This window comes from Tachypleus tridentatus, chromosome 8, assembly GCF_004210375.1.
Source record: "Tachypleus tridentatus isolate NWPU-2018 chromosome 8, ASM421037v1, whole genome shotgun sequence".
NCBI lineage: Eukaryota > Metazoa > Arthropoda > Merostomata > Xiphosura > Limulidae > Tachypleus > Tachypleus tridentatus.
This window is the reverse complement of record NC_134832.1, coordinates 157,364,148-157,382,744: the sequence shown is the minus strand read 5'-3', so window position 1 is coordinate 157,382,744 and position 18,597 is coordinate 157,364,148. Positions and strand designations below refer to the sequence as shown.

The window sequence follows — 18,597 nt, the reverse complement described above, 5'->3', positions numbered from 1 at the left end:
GAATTTATATAAAAAGGCATAGTGGATAGTTATATCTGTATTTTTTATTTAATTACAAACGAGTATTTAGTTGTTAATCTAATAAGTTATTAACAAGCCAATTTTACAAATAAACAAGCTTAGATGTAATTACTGTAGATATAGTTATATGTGATGACCATGTTGGCAAAACATTGAATTGTTTCCTGTACTGTCTTACGACAAAAAGTGCACCAGTTCCATGAAACAGAATTTACAAGAGAAACTGAAGGCTCTAAAATAAGATAACGACTTAAAGAAGGTCTCCATTGTAAATACGTAAGTAAATAAAACCAGTTTTATTATAGGCCTTACTTACCGTTATATTTGTAATTTCCCGAGTAATTTTCCAAATTCTTGAAATATATCTTGGTACCCTAAAGTAAAACATGAGTTTAATGTTTCATAAAAAGTCAAGTGATTTATGCTTGGTCAAAATTCGTATTTGAAACTTTTTTCATTTTGTCATTACTAACAGATAATGTTCATGATACCAACAACAACAGAGAAGTGCGACTGCATATGTAACTAATCTGAAATAGTATTCAAATTAAAATTAATTAAGGCTTAATTAATTAGTTACATGCAACTCAATCGTTTGCAATTAATAAACACATTAGTAACTAATGTCTAAAGGTTAATTAAAGCCTGGGTTACAGGGTTTTAATATTTTGTAGCAAAACTTCTTGAACATGGGGATTTTTTTGACATCACACAGCTTTCATGCTGTTATACCATTTGCTTTAGCTTGTAGTGACATCTATATTGAAGATATTATATTGTTCTTGTGATTTATTGATATAAAATATCTTTACAAATTACAAGAGAAATATTTGCTATTAATTAAATATTAATTTCCAAGTCCTTGAGGTCAGGAGATGATTTTTCAAAAAACTAAAGTATGTTTTGTCTCAACGAATGAAGTTTGTGTTTTTCTTTGTTAATGAGACCTTAAATAAACAAATATAATAAGGATGAATAGAAGTTTAGAAATAATACTGTGGTTTAACTTTAATATTCTGTAAGTTAAAATTATCATTTTAAAGTCATGTATTACATCTTTTATTTACTGTTTCAGGTACCTTCAGTCCCTGGGTTTATACCAATCTAGTAGATGTTTATATCATTCATAAATTATTTCATTAACTCACTGATTTCAGTTTAATTTCAGTTGTTTTTCAATCAGACTGTATAATTGTGCCAATTTTCTCGAATAGATTGTTTGCAAATTTGTAAATATCTGCTATCTTCAGTGGTCATTCTGGCTTACATTGGAACTTACACAACTATTGTAAAGTTGTCAGTGGTATTAATATACACACAAACATATATATATATATGTGTGTGTGTGTATACTGAAGGTTAATTAAATGAAAATTATACATTATAATCATTTTGTAACGGAAACAATTGCACATTGTGATATATACACACCAATATATTTATTTATATATATATATATGTAATTTGTTGTAAAAATAAACAGGCCCAAAAAAAAAATAAAAACGCAGCACTAATCGAAAGAACCCCACGGTACAGACTATGATGTGAGATATAAGATGTAACCTAGATTTTGGAGGTGACTGTAAAAATAAGACCCACATTGTGGTGAGGACACGTCGTCTACGAGTCCCAATCTCCGCTCGCCAGTCTCACATGATAGATTTTTAAATAATAAAATAACCAAAGGAACAGTAGTAGAAATTAGGAGAGCGAGTTGTGGGTGCTCAATCCCACAACGTTCCCCACCTATATCACCCTTCACTGCCTGCAAACAGTTGTTGGAAAGCGACTGCTCTTCAAAGTACAATTTCCATATTTCCGAAAAATATGCATTTTTCCAAGATGTCATGCTCATTTGTAATCATATATTCCAATAATTTGTATATTTATAGCTATATCATGCAGTAATGTGTCTCTGATCTACTATAAAAATGCAACCAAATCAACGTATATTTATTATACGTCCAAGTGATCTTCGTTATAAATATATGAATCTTATAACTAACCATCTATATATTACAGAAAATACTAAGGTAACATCTGATACACGTTTGATGATAGCTGTACTTTTTACTTTCATTCTATTACTTAATGTTATTGCTTCCTGTGGTCAAAGTTTGTCACCTGGTGAGATGGATGCACAACCCCAACCACTTTCTCTTAAAACAGTAAGTTGATTTCGGTACATGATTCGTGTCAAAAACTTATTCATTCTTATTCTGATGATCTGTGTTGAAGATTTGACCTACTTACAATGTGATGGAGGTTTAAGGTGGTATACTGATATTTTGAATTATACGTTCGCAGTTTGACTACTTTAGTTCACTTATTTATTATGTTTTATTTCTTTTACGGACATCTAGCAAGTGTTTTCACTGTGATATTTATAATGTTAAGAAGCTATCCATATGACATATAAAAATATTACATCACGTGGACTTCATATAATATCCTTTTAACAGACTCATAAAGACAATATCTTAGAAATATTCTTAATTGTGTTTACAGGATATACTGGACAAGAGTATTTTACACCTATTGTGAGGGTTAGAGTGTGCATCTATTCAGATGGACAAACCTATTAAAAAAAGAGATATAACATTAGACGAATTATTCAATATTTAGATCATAACTTTAGAACGTAGCAGTAAGCATATGATCGTTAACATACGAAAAATGACGAATTATAGCAAGTAAAGAATATCATTGTTATACTAGTTTCGGCACACCTTAGAAATAATCCAAAATTTGGTAGTGCTTAAAATCAATGAAGACCAGGCACCTGAAATTCCCGAAGGATTTGAAAAAAATAGCGATATTTTAAGGATCTGCAAACGTTCAAATCAATGTTCTTTCTTCAAACAATTTTTAATAAAACTTATCTGTCGCTATCTTTCACATCCCCAAAAGACATTTCACTGATTTCATCATAACTGTGCTTACGTTATCGTGTCAGTGAAGTGATTCCTTGTGGTAGGCTGTCATGGTTTTGTATGGCTTTATTAATTTAAATAAACATTACCTGTAATATTTGTGACAGTAACAAATGAACAAAAGATCAGTTCCTGGTTTGTCATGGTGGTAAGATATTTTGTAAATATGTAAACAGTTACAACAGACAAACATCAACTCGTAGAAACACAGTTTATTTTCTCAATTCAAAACGTGTTTCATTGTTGTCAAGAGAAAACATATTGTCCTGATTTTCGCAGACGTAGCAAAATGCATTGTGCAGGATTTAAAAGAATTGGTCATACCTTCTAAATATCTATGTTTCCTCCACTCAAAAGACGGGAAAGACTTGTTCAAGAAAAACATTTCTATAAAACTTTGAAACTAACAAAGATATTCGAACTCTTGAAGTGAATTTTCTACGACATTAACAGTAAAGAGGCTTTACTTACAGACTTAATTGGATGCAATAAACTTGTATTATCTGAGAGACAAAAGAAGTTTATAGTGATATCATATCATGAAAGGATTTGGGAGTCATTTCATTTTGAATTACCTTATGCATTAAAGGGTAAAATCAATTATTGTTGTTAATGTTGAAAATATAATGGTTGTAACCATTAAACCCCTTAAAACTAAAATTATCTACAATTTATACCTGTGGTGTTATTCACTGAAATATTTTGATTAACTGAGTTACGTAAAGGAGTATTACCTCACATAAGTTTAACACCAGGTTAAACCAAAAGTATTGAGTACCCGTATTGATATAATTGTCTACTACAATGACATCATGGCAGCACCTATAAGAGAAATATCCCTAGGCCGGCAGCCACAGTGCTGATAGGAAGAGTACATCTTTGGTTTGCAAGATAAGATGACAAGTAAGATACATCGTTCTTAGTATTGAGTGTTATTATGTGACAAAATAAATGATTGTCATACTTTATTGAATAAGTTGTGGAAAGTTATTCACTATTGTCAAAAGTAAATATATTTTCATTGCAGATGTCAATATGCTGCGCCAGTGCTGCCTTCATTGCAGATGTCAATATGCTGCGCCAGTGCTGCCTTCATTACAGATGTCAATATGCTGCCTGCAGTTCAGTGATGAATGTCTTCTGCAATATTCAACCTATCAGATGTCTACATACGACCATTGCTTCTATATGCATAATAATACACCAACAGGGGCTGTAGCTCTTATACCTAACCATGGATACAATACATCTAACTACTGTCGTCATGTAAGTATAAAGTGGTTAGACTACCTGCAAAAGTCTAAAGAAATTAATATTCAACGTGTTATCAATGCTAGTAAACCGAAAATCTTTAATTACCGTGTTGACAGCTTTTGCAAAGACAATAACACTCTATATGAATTTTACAGATGTTTATATTATTAATGCAATTTATGCTACAAACTTAAACAGTAAACGTTTTTATAAATAGACTAATGTGGTATACTAGAAAGTGTACATTGGACAGGCAAGATAAACTAGAAGCCTTGTAGTACAAGGTCGTTTAGATCTAGTAAAATGAGTTCAATTGTATGATACAAATTGAATTAGTTTTCTTAAGAACCATACAGTAGCTACTGGCCTGGATAGAATGAATAGTGTTCATGATGGTAGAGTTAATGTTACTACACTTTTGATGGTACAGTTAATGTTACTACACTTTTAATGGTACAGTTAATGTTACTACACATTTGATGGTAGAGTTAAAGTTACTACACTTTTGATGGTACAGTTAATGTTACTACACTTTTGATGGTAGAGTTAATGTTACTACACTTTTGTACGATGTAAAAGGTGGTGAAAATACGAATCATTGACTTTATGTCTCTGTACTCATGGACGTATATAATTATAATCCTAACCCACAGAAAACAATACAATCCTGTTTTACCTGCGAGAAGTAATGGTAAATAAGCTTTCTCTATATATGTATAAAACGTGTCTCAATGTAAGAATATATCTAGTTACTCTCATGTTGAGACCTGTGTGTTATTAAAATGGTCGAGTATGTCTGTAGTGTTTGAAGTTTACCACTTTCCTTAAATATCCTCTCACCTATTCAGAAATTATATAGGCAAGTTTCGGAAAATTAAACAGGAAACTTTAGAACGTTCCTCTCAGTGCATTATATCAGAGGCAAAACAGAAATTTGTTGAACAACATGCTGGAATGAAAAGAGTGTAATCTACCCCAGAAACACATATTACAATTCATGTAGAAGGTCCATTTTACAACTGTGCCTTATCTCTTTTTGGGATCATTGAGGTATGTCAGAGCACAGATCACAACTGAACTATGTAACACGTTTTACGAATGAAAGCATCAAGGTTCTAGCACTTGTTAACACTAGTTAATGAAAATGTTCTTCATTGAAGACATAAATGCGAGTATCTGATGCAGGAAGATTAAACATCTTTCTGAGGTTTTCATTATTGCTCATGCACATCTAAAAATTGTACAGTTTATATTTCAGATGGAACTAATGAAACCCACTTGGGTGATTATTTTGGGAATGTGTAGATGAGTCTGTGATGTATCTAAGAATTACTGATATTTAAGTGAAGATAGAAAGTTATGTTGTAAAATTAGGGAACTTACCCATAATTCTATCAACAGAGATAAGTCAAACTTATCTTCAAAGAAAAACAGAATTATACGTGCTTTTAATCATTCTCAGCATACTGTTACAGTAATGAATGATAGAAAAACATGCTGGGGTATAAAAACATTATCTGTCAGTAACATATCAGAAAGACAAACACCACACTGTTTATAATAAAAGACATATTTTATCTAATTTTAACACCGTGCTATACGGTTATTAAATTATTTATTTATTCATCTTACTTATAGAGAGCTAATCCTGTTCATTTAAAATAAAATATGTTATATTTAATATTACAGTAGTTTAATGTGTATTAATATTTACAAAACCCTTTTACTTGCTTAATATCAGATCCAACAGAAGGAATGAAAGAAATTTTGTTTTAATACGTCATCAAATTATCATGATATCATATTCCCTTTCTTCTGAAAACATTGCAGAGTTTTACAGCAGATTTTAACACTTGTACAAGGTGTTCGGAAAGTCACTGTGCACTTATATATTTATTAACAGACATGTTTCAATATAGAATACAGGAGGTAAATATGAATGACAATTATAAACAATGTTGAAAGTGACCCCTGTTGGCATCAATACAGGCTTGGATCCTTCTTATTTTGTTTCTAAACACCGCTGTCAGTTGCTGGCTGGAAATAGACTGAATAGACATATGATTACAAAACTGCATAGTGACTTTCCGAACACCCTGCATTATTTAATTAAAACTATTCCTGATATCTGTTTTGTTGAAGAGATATTTGAAAATTTTCGTGATTACTTAGAACTCAAATAATCAAATCTTGGTCATGGGTACAAGTGGGTGTTTCAACTTTTCTATTTCACCATTTGAATTTATCGGTTTTATACTACACGGAATCTATTTCATCAGGCTAGAAGAATGGGTAGTAATATATTAATATCATAACAAAACAAATGTTTATAATGACTGTCAAATAGTCTATCAAAATACAATTCAGCAACTTTTGAATAGCTGATCACCAATTTCAAACTGCAAGCTCTCGGCCAATTACGTTTGAGGACAAAGCTATTTCCTGTTAGTAAAGTTCTCTGGTACATAACGAAGTGAGATCTGATGTTTCATGTTACTTATTGATTGTCATAACTGTGTTAATAACATACCCTTCATCTTATAACGTACATACTAGCAGATGTTATTGCAACAAGTAACTCACACGCAGCTATAGCAAACATCGCATGACACTGTTTCTCACTGATGTAATAAGTGAGATGTCGCCCTTAATCCTTAAAATGACCGAGATATCGCCTTCCTCAAAAAAAAATATCATTAAGAATAAGAAAAACATTAAGTAACTTAAAACTAACTCTAATCAATACAACAATCACTTTCTGTTGCTCTGTGAAATTTCTAGGCTTAGCATTTAGCTCAAACCTACCCTAGAATAAACATTTTAATGATATCATTAGCAAAACAAGTAAGACAGTTAAGTACCTACACACTAATATGGTATTAATCTCAAAAACAATTATCATTATCTACGAAAGTATCTATCAGACCTTTATTTGAATATGTTGTAACTTATACAATTTACTTACACAGGACGATGTAAAATATGCAGAAAATAGTTACTAAGATGTATCCTAATTACACCTTTCTTATTATCTGTACTTACTTCAAGACGGTCCGGCATGGCCAGGTAGGTTAAGGTGTGCAACGAGAAATCTGAGAGTCGCATCCCCGTCGCGCCAAACATACTCGCCCTTTCAGTCGTGGGAGCGTTATAATGTACGCTCAATCCCACTATTCGTTGGTAAAAGATTAGCCCAAGAGTTGGTGGTGGGTGGTGATGACTAGCTGCCTTCCCTCTAGTCTTACATTGCTAAATTAGGGACGGCTAACACAGATAGCTCTCATGTAGCTTTGCGCGAAATTCAAAAACAAACAAACAATTACTTCAAGATATCCCACCCCTGAAAGAACATTTCATGAAACTAGTAACACGATATTACAAGTGCACACACACACGTAGTTTAATGAATTATTTTAATTTGCTGACACCCCAGCTGCTTAGATGATTACTAAACCAAGCAATAGCACAAACTCGTTCAACTTCATACACCTCAGGATACACGTATTTAGAAATGTCCACTAACCAGAATTCAATTTAATAAAAGTTATATTTCACATACCAGCCATATTGAGATACATTTTTAACCAGAATTCATTTTTTTACGGCAATAAGATTATGACCCTGGTCGATTAGGTTATTTGGAACCTGACCAATGAAAGTGGTTACTCCACATACATCAGTTTGTTTTTGTTTTTGATTGAATCTATGGATTCTTGACTTAAAAGGGTTCATTCTTTTTTTCAGTTTTTAATCAACTTCAATGTAATCTTACTCTAATTAATGTTTTAATATAAAAGTATAATCTACTCGATCTATGTGAATAATTTCATCTTTTAAGTACAAATAATATCTGAACAACCTTGCTAGGAGCTCTTTCTCATTGTTTTCATTACTTTCAGCTATATCGTCAATCAAGCAACACCCATTTTGGCAATATTATTACACCCTGGTCTATCGATGATACAAACCCCTTTTGGCAATGTTCTACCCTTACCGAGTTGTAGTACAAACCCCTTTAGGCAATATTCTACCTTCAACTTGTGGTAGCAGAAAGTCCCTTTTGGTAATATTTCAAACTTACCAAGTGATTGTACTAAACCATTTTGACAGTAATCTACCTTCACCTAGTGGTATTAAAATATCTATGGCAATATTTTACCCTCACTTAGTTATAACACAAACCCCTTTTGGAAATATTCCACACAAACCCGAGAGTAATATAAACCCTTTTTGGCAATATTCCACTCTCACCTTCTGTTAGAACAAACTCCCTTTGGACAATATTCCATTTAGTGGTGCTAAAAAAAAACATTTTAACATTGCAACCAACTAGTTATGGTCCAGAAACATCATTTTTATATGATGTTGCATCATAACACATTCAAACCAATAGGGGTAAACTTTGAGATGATTGATACAGAAATTAGACTAGACTCCTCTCTTTTTAGTGATTGGTGTCCAGTGACCAAGGACCGGACCTTAAATGACTTGAAAGATTGCCCGTGTATAAAGTTTCTCATCCTGTCTTTCTGACTAATTTACATTTATTGCTTCCTTGTTGTAATATTGTTGGTACTTTCATATCCATGAACATATTTGTTTAGACTTACACAACCATTTAGTTAGAATCACCTTACGTGAAAATCTTATTATTGATATGCAGACTATGTTTAATATATTATCAGTTGTTCTTGACAGATCTGTTCAACGTTCGACTTTCGTCAGCATTGCACAACTAATATCTCACAATACACCACAAGCTTATAGCTTATAAGCCAACTTAGTCGAAACGTGTTTATTTGAAAGTAGAAGTTGAGTTCGTAAGAAGGCTTAGTCGAAACATTTGTTTAATATTTCACAATACGGCCACAAGTCTATAGCCAACTTAGTCGAAACGTGTTTATTTGAAAGTAGAAGTTGAGTTCGTAAGAAGGCTTAGTCGAAACATTTGTTTAATATTTCACAATACGGCCACAAGTCTATAGCCAACTTAGTCGAAACATGTTTATTTGAAAGTAGAAGTTGAGTTCGTAAGAAGGCTTAGTCGAAACATTTGTTTAATATTTCACAATACGGCCACAAGTCTCTCGTCATGAAAGTGTAGTTGTGAATCATTTGTTTATTATGTACGTTTCGTTTGCGATTAACAAGTTCAGCTTGTTGTGTTTTTATATTTTATAAGTCTTTCATGAACTGCACATGATATGCTCCTGTTTGCATTAAAATACCTACGTTCAAATATAAAGTCAACCAATTTCATCAAAATAACCCTCTCTAAATTAAGTTTCAATTAATTGCTAACAAATGATAATTTATATTTTCTACTCAACAAATTAAAGTAAATAGATAAGTAATGTGAAAACAGATTACCCGTCTTTAGTGCACGCGGTGACTGCTGGGAAGTCCACATCTGTACGATCATCTTCAGTAATGTATACGGTGGTCTGATATTCTAGGAATAAAATTAGGAGTTGATAACTGTGGCATAAAAATGTAACGAAGATGATTAGGAAAACCAGGTTCCGCAGGTTGAATAAATATTTGAACTTTCCTTCCAGTTTCTGTAATAGCCTCATTGATGCTGATCTCAGCTGATCTGTAGAGAAGAAAACAAATAGCTTATCAGCGATATCAAGAAAAGTCTAAGATTACATGTTTGTGATTTACTGACTGAATTTCATATATAACATACTTTATTAGCAAATGGTTTCTGATGTTTGTTAAGGATTGGAAAAAGAAGACAATTAGGCTGACTGTATGCATTAAAACTTTGGTGTTAGTACACTGAATATTTGAACGACTAGTATTCTTGGATGTTCGAAATCCATTAAATATTCATAAAAAATACTAGTCCGTTTATCAGACAAAATCTAGACACTGTCCAGTAGCACTGAATATCAGTTAAGGACTATGAGTAGAGTGCTTACACCCACAACGTCTCAACTACTACTGCATTTCGTTATCTGCATCTAACTGCGGAAAGACAATTACTCTAAATTCAGATAAAACCTTAAATAAACCACTATAAAACAATACAAGATAAAATTCTCAACATACATCTTTTTACTTACAAAGTTATGTTCACCACAACTAAAACTTTATCTTAACTTTTTTAAACTTCGAAACTTCTCCATTTCTCTTGAAGATTTTTACAAGTATAGCATAGACAAGTTGTGACATGCCCAGGAACCTAAAGTTACTCTAAACGTTTACTAAAGTTAATTACTTATAACAAAATTTTGAATAATTGACTTCTTGATTAAAGAAAAATGCTCTTAGGAATAGTACTATAATTTCTATGTTCAGAAGGTTTAGTGCTTTTGAAAATAATAGAACATTGATAATTTAAAAGCTACGACAATGGCTGTTTAGGGGAAGGTGAAAATTACAGATAATAAATAAAATTATTATTTATAAAGTTGATTAATCTCGAAGTCTAAATTAAATGGAAGATCAGCTCAATCTACACTTTGGTTAACGTGTCTCATTGGATTATACTAGTTTCTGAAAATTACATTCCTTCAGTATCTCTGAGTATAAGTAAATAAAATAGAGATAAGCTGTGTCGGTATCACAGCAAAAAGTGTAAAACATACTGTTCGTGCTCTATAGTTACTACTGGAAAAAACTACATACAGAATAGGTGAGTTAAAGAAAAGTGTCCTTGGCCATTATCGAGTACTTTACATTATATATATGTACATTAACAGGTATAATAAGTAAACTTAGTATTCCGAAAATTGTTTAGCCTCGATGTTCAAGGGAGGTTTAGTTCAACCTGTTTTAGAGTATAACCCATTAGACAAGTTGTGTGCGTAGTATTTAATATAAATATATGTATGCTTTGTGTTTCAGTGTACGTATCACAACTGTAATTATGTGTATAGTTTGGAAGACAATAACACAACTAAAAATTAACAATATAGTAGCAGAGAAATTCTGATTTAAATTGTTCATAGATAAATAACAAATACAATTCCAAATATGTTACAATGTTATTGGGTAGATCACATTTCGAATAATTTATTCAGACTTCGGCACCTTAGCTGAGGTAAACATTGAATTATGGGTAAGAGGTCAGTGAAGGAAACTAGAATGATATTTTAAATAAAAAGATTGGAAAATGTTCAGTGAAAGAAATTAGAATGATATTTTGAATAGAAAGATTGGAAAGTGTTCAGTGAAGAAAACTAGAATGATATTTAAATAGAAAGATTGAAAAGTGTTCAGTGAAGAAAACTAGAATGATATTTTAAATAGAAAGATTGGAAAGTGTTCAGTGAAGGAAACTAGAATGATATTTTAAATAGAATAAAAGTGAAGGAAACTTGATATTTTGAAAGTGTACAGTGAAGGAAACTAGAATGATATTTTAAGTAGAAAGATTGGAAAGTGTTCAGTGAAGGAAACTAGAATGATATTTTAAATAGAAAGATTGGAAAGTGTTCAGTGAAGGAAACTAGAATGATATTTTAAATAGAAAGATTGGAAAGTGTGGAAGGAGTGTATTTTGAATAAAAGATTGGAAAGTGTACAGTGAAGGAAACTAGAATGATATTTTAAATAGAAAGATTGGAAAGTGTTCAGTGAAAAGATTGGAAACTAGAAAGGATATTTTAAATAGAAAGATTGGAAAGTGTTCAGTGAAGGAAACTAGAATGATATTTTAAATAGAAAGATTGGAAAGTGTTCAGTGAAGGAAACTAGAATGATATTTTGAATAAAAGATTGGAAAGTGTACAGTGAAGGAAACTAGAATGATATTTTAAGTAGAAAGATTGGAAAGTGTTCAGTGAAGGAAACTAGAATGATATTTTAAATAGAAAGATTGGAAAGTGTTCAGTGAAGGAAACTAGAATGATATTTTAAATAGAAAGATTGGAAAGTGTTAAGTGAAGGAAACTAGAATGATATTTTGAATAAAAGATTGGAAAGTGTACAGTGAAGGAAACTAGAATGATATTTTAAGTAGAAAGATTGGAAAGTGTACAGTGAAGGAAACTAGAATGATATTTTAAGTAGAAAGATTGGAAAGTGTACAGTGAAGGAAACTAGAATGATATTTTAAATAGAAAGATTGGAAAGTGTTCAGTGAAGGAAACTAGAATGATATTTTAAATAGAAAGATTGGAAAGTGTTCAGTGAAGGAAACTAGAATGATATTTTAAATAGAAAGATTGGAAAGTGTTCAGTGAAGGAAACTAGAATGATATTTTAAATAGAAAGATTGGAAAGTGTTCAGTGAAGGAAACTAAAATGATATTTTAAATAGAAAGATTGGAAAGTGTTCAGTGAAGGAAACTAGAATGATATTTTAAATAGAAAGATTGGAAAGTGTTCAGTGAGGAAAACTAGAATGATATTTTAAATAGAAAGATTGTTCTACGAGAACAACTTAAAATCTTTACAACTGTTTTCTATTTTAAAAATAATAATTGGAAAACATCTGAATAAGGTGTTTAAAATTGTTAAGGGAAATAACGGTGTAATACAAATAGAGTCATATTCAATTCATAGTGTTTATCTGGTTTTGTCATGTTTAATTATTTAAAAGTTTTGGACAAACCTAAAATGAATTGATAGTTTTAATTATCTTTTGTCATACTTAATTACTGAGAATCATTACAGAAATATAGCCATCTGGAATTAATATTTTTTTGTGAATCCTTTGTTTCATACTTAATGGTTGGAAATAAAAAAAAAAAAATATATAGGTGAAAATTGTAAAATAAATCTGTGAATTCGAGATTATTTTATGTTTGTCTTATCATTATCAGTAAGTAAATATGAAAAAAAGATTAATATATAACTTTCAATGTAAATTTACCTTAGATTTGTCTAAGGCCATTCATTCCTTTTTCATATTTAATTACTGAGAATTGTAAGATCAATATAAAGTCATTTTTAACTGATAGTTGATGAATCGTCTTCTTTCATATGTAACTGTTGATAAATGTAGAATAAATATAAAGTATCTTTAGTTAATAGAGTTGATGAAACTACTTTCTTCCTATTCATTTTGTTAGAAAATTAAGACAAATATAAAGTGATCTTAAACTAATGATATTGATAAATCGTCGTTTATTAATAATAACTTTTCACAGTCTAGAGATATATGTAAAGTGATCTTCAATTGATAACCTTTTTTAATTTATATTTAATGTTTATATAAAAGTTATTTTATATTTAATGAATGCGGAATATATAATTATACTCAATTTATAATGTTCATGAAATGTGATTTTTCTTATTCGGTTTCAATTGATACTTGACGAATCCCGTTTAATCATACTTACTTGTTGAAAATGGTAACATATAGCCATTTCGAATTGTTAATATTGATGAAATCTGTTTTTTGTATTCAATTGTTCAGAATGATAAACAAATCTAAGGTAATTTTGCATGGAAATTTTGATGAATGATTTTTTTCATATTTAATTAATTATAATGGTAAGACAAATATAAAGTCATATTCAATTGATAGTGTTGGACAATCATCTTTTTTCATACTAAATTGGTGAAAATGGTCAGACAACTATGAAGTCATCTTGAACTTATAGAGTCGATGAATAGTTTTTTTTTCATATTAAATTTTGAAAATGGCAATACCAGTGTAAAGTAATCTTTGCAGGCACTGAAAGGTGATATAGATGTGGTACGTGCTAGACTTCAGCACCCACACCTCAATATCTTAATTTTTATAGCTATTATTTTTGTTTCTGTTGCTATTCCTTTACTTTATTTTACTTCTTTATATGAGCCAGGCGAATGATGGCTAAGAATAATAGACGGTGTATCCCCACCGCAGTGTGAGTTCTACTTCCCAGTCACCTCCAAAACCTAGGGTACATTTTATATCCCGCATCATAGCCTGTACCCTGGGATCCTATCAAATGATTCAGCGTTTTTTTTATATTTGTTTCAGCTTGTTATTGGTTACAACAAACTAATATTAGTCAAAGGTTTGGATTTGTTGTTTTTAATGCAGTCCTTTCTTCTGGTTTTGTTTTATTTACTCAACTCTTCAGTATTAATGTTCTCTTTATACATATACATAAAGTATATATAAAGTACCAGGTGATAGAATTATTTGTAAGAGGTTATAAATTTTGAATTAGGTTTCTGTGTTCATCCCTACTTTGACTTCAGAAGACTAACTGTCAACTACTCACAAATTCCTTTTACAAATATTTAAAACAGATTAGAATCTCTTCTATCTAAATATTTGAAACAATTGGGTCTGATGTGTTTTTCATAGCTGAGCTTCGATAACATATATGTTCAGATCACACACTATGATGTCCTAAAAGGGTGGGAATGAAGAACGACAGTCAGTTACAAATGAATCATTATATTTCCAAGAGGATACAGTTTCTTTGTAACTGTAACGTTATTCGTTACTACAAAATACTACAAATATATATATAAATGTGTTACTTAAAGATGAGAATCCATTGAACAACTCAAAAGTAAAAGCGATAATATTATTTTATATTTTGCTTCTGTGAAGCTATTGAAATGTTGTATAATGATGGAGAATTAACTGTAAGTTAATTTTGTCAAAGAAATAGAATTAGAATGATATTTTTATTTAAGCTTTTAATTTGTATATCACAGTCAGCAACTAAAAATGTGATATCTCTCATGTTCACTGTTGGATGTAATGTAACAAAAAACAACAGTTAATTTTGTCAAAGAAACTGTTGAAATAGAATTAGAATGATATTTTTATTTAAGTTTTTAATTTGTATATCACAGTCAGCAACTAAAAATGTGATATCTCTCATGTTCACTGTTGGATGTGATGTAACAAAAGACAACAGTTAATTTTGTCAAAAAAACTGTTGAAATAGAATTAGAATGATATTTTTATTTAAGTTTTTAATTTGTATATCACAGTCAGCAACTAAAAATGTGATATCTCTCACTGTTGGATGTGATGTAACAAAAGACAACAGTTAATTTTGTCAAAAAAACTGTTGTAATAGAATTAGAATGATATTTTTATCTTCATTCCATGACGATAGAGAAGTGAAAGAATATCCGTTCAAAACATTGACGTTCAGGAAATGGTTTGTCTTTGACCTCATCCAAGTACAACAGCAAAATATTGTTTTTGTCATCTGTATTATGAAAAATGTCATTTTTTTATTATGGATCTTTTCACTAGTAATAAAAACCAAGAAAAAGAAATGCTTTGGTCATGGCGTCAAACTTAAAGTCACTTTTTTTATTCAGTGCTATCTCCGGTGCACTGATGAGCCTAACAGATACAAATGGTAACTACACAACATAGGAGATGTTATATGATATTAAACATGTCAGTCAGAACCCAACTAAATCAGTGCTACAGATACCAATTACAGGTGACCAGATAAGAACGGTAACCACAAAACCTGCGGAATGTTATGTAATATTAAACGTGTCAGTTCTTGTTTATTGTTCAGAAGTCTAAATGAAAAAAAAAAAGTTTGGATGAAGACTTTTCAACACTGAGAAATTTTTGCTATATGAAGCCCACACGTAGCCTCATTCTAAAGGCTTATAACGCTGAAACCGGTTTACGATACTTGTAATTGCCTCAGGAGAGAAAACATATCTCGAAACTTTGTGCTTAACAAAAAACAAACACTATATGAAAAATACAATAGTCATATTTCTCAGAGCATTTGACCTACACATGTCACATTCATTCCACAATAAAAAAAAAAAAATAAAACATCTTCAAGTGCTGTCATGTGTTATCCTACAATATTTTCCACTAGGGATGGTTTAATAACAGCCACGTTCATAGACTCCTAATAATGAATGTCTGCAACAAATTGACCAAATTCAATATTCAGTTACTAAACGCAGAACATATGTTTCGCTTAGATAAGCAAGAAATGTTCACCTGGCTAAATTAATAAGGAAATTATTATCTGATATATAGCACGTGAACCTCGTAACCAGGCGAATTTTCTGGTTATCATAAACTAAGTTCAATTTTAATGATCATTTAGTTTCTTCATTGTTACCTCACAATAGTAGGTGATTATCTTATGTCTACGAACACCACACACAGTAACCCAACTGTTTCATAGACTGCTATTGATGATGCAATTAACTAGGTTTATTTGATTCCTTATTGTTCACTAATACATTTTATTGTGACAGATAGACACGTTCTGTCTTAACTATTTTAGAATTTAACCCTCAAGATCATTATTATATAATGGTGTAACGATAAGAATTGTGTTACAATTTTCCCTTAAGTTCTCATATTATTAAATCTACTTAAGTTACCATATTATTAACAGGGTACTACCAAATCTACTGAAGTTATCATATTATTAACAGCGTACAACTAAATCTACTTACGTTCTCATATTATTAACAGGTTATTACTAAATCTACTTAAAATATCATATTATTAAAGGGTACTATTAAATTTACTTATATTATCGTATTATTAAAAGGGTACTACTAAATCTACTTAAGTTATCGTATTATTAACAGGGTACTACTAAATCTACTTAAGTTACAATATTATTAACAGGGTACATACAACTAAATCTACTTAAGTTATCATATTATTAACAGGGTACATACAACTAAATCTACTTAAGTTATCATATTATTAACAGGGTACATACAACTAAATCTACTTAAGTTATCATATTATTAATAGGGTACTACTAAAGCTACTTAAGTTCTCATATTATTAACAGGGTACTACTAAATCTACTTAAGTTATCGTATTATTAACAGGGTACAACTATATCTACTTAAGTTATCATATTATTAACAGGGTACTACTAAATCTACTTAAGTTATCATATTATTAACAGGGTAGTACTAAATCTACTTAAGTTATCCTATTATTAACAGGGTACTACTAAATCTACTTAAGTTATCGTATTATTAACAGGGTACTACTAAATCTACTTACGTTCTCATATTATTAACAGGTTATTACTAAATCTACTTAAGTTATCATATTTTTAAGGGTACTATTAAATTTACTTAAGTTATCGTATTATTAACAGGGTACTACTAAATCTACTTAAGTTACAATATTATTAACAGGGTACATACAACTAAATCTACTTAAGTTATCATATTATTAACAGGGTACTACTAAATCTACTTAAGTTCTCATATTATTAACAGGGTACTACTAAATCTACTTAAGTTATCATATTATTAACAGGGTAGTACTAAATCTACTTAAGTTATCCTATTATTAACAGGGTACTACTAAATCTACTTAAGTTATCGTATTATTAACAGGGTACTACTAAATCTACTTACGTTCTCATATTATTAACAGGTTATTACTAAATCTACTTAAGTTATCATATTTTTAACAGGGTACTATTAAATTTACTTAAGTTATCGTATTATTAACAGGGTACTACTAAATCTACTTAAGTTACAATATTATTAACAGGGTACATACAACTAAATCTACTTAAGTTATCATATTATTAACAGGGTACTACTAAATCTACTTAAGTTCTCATATTATTAACAGGGTACTACTAAATCTACTTAAGTTATCATATTATTAACAGGGTATTACTAAATCTACTTAAGCTATCATATTATTAACAGGTACTACTAAATCTACTTAAATTATCATATTATTAACAGGGTACTACTAAATCTACTTAAGTTATCCTATTATTAACAGGGTACTACTAAATCTACTTAAGTTATCGTATTATTAACAGGGTATTACTAAATCTACTTCAGTTATCGTATTATTAACAGGGTACTACTAAATCTACTTAAGTTATCGTATTATTAACAGGGTACTACTAAATCTACTTAAGTTACGTATTATTAACAGGGTACTACTAAAATCTGGTTTCACGTTCTCTGTTAGTTTCTTTTTCTAAATTCTGGTTCTCACCTTGTTAGATGAGTTTTTGGTTCTTACCTAGTTAAATGAGCTTCTGGTTCTTACCTAGTTAAATGAGCTTCTGGTTCTTACCTAGTTAGATGAGCTTCGGGCTGTCGTGAAACAACAGTTTACTGTAGCTAACAAGAATAACACACGTTGACGTTTTGTTCTGAAATGGACAATTTAAACCTTTTTAGGAGATGATCTTATAGATTAAAACATTTACAATATTTGTGTTCACTGTTGTTGTGTATGTCTTTCAGGATCATGCACGTTTGGATAAGTGTTTGCTGCGGGTTAGTTTTGTTCTCATATGTTTATGAAAACTGTCTGCTGCGCATGACTCGAAGTGACGTTAAAAAGATATAAATGACAGAAGAGTGGAAGAAAAATGTCACTATTCATCTCTTCAGCAAGGTGGTTGTTTTGTTCTGGGCATTTTGTAATTAAATTTCTTTCATTCTTTTAAATTAACGTGTCGCTGACCTATACAGTTTATTT

General features: G+C 30.5%; 1 long non-coding RNA gene across 1 annotated transcript; it reads right to left on the bottom strand.

Moving 5' to 3' along the window:
- Positions 1–338: 338 nt before the first annotated feature.
- On the bottom strand, positions 339–18,276 carry LOC143224340 (uncharacterized). Its single transcript, XR_013013342.1, has 3 exons — positions 18,187–18,276; positions 9,579–9,804; positions 339–395 (listed from the first exon to the last, which is right to left on the bottom strand). It is a non-coding gene; the product is annotated as an uncharacterized LOC143224340 (long non-coding RNA).
- Between the last annotated feature and the right edge of the window lie 321 nt (positions 18,277–18,597).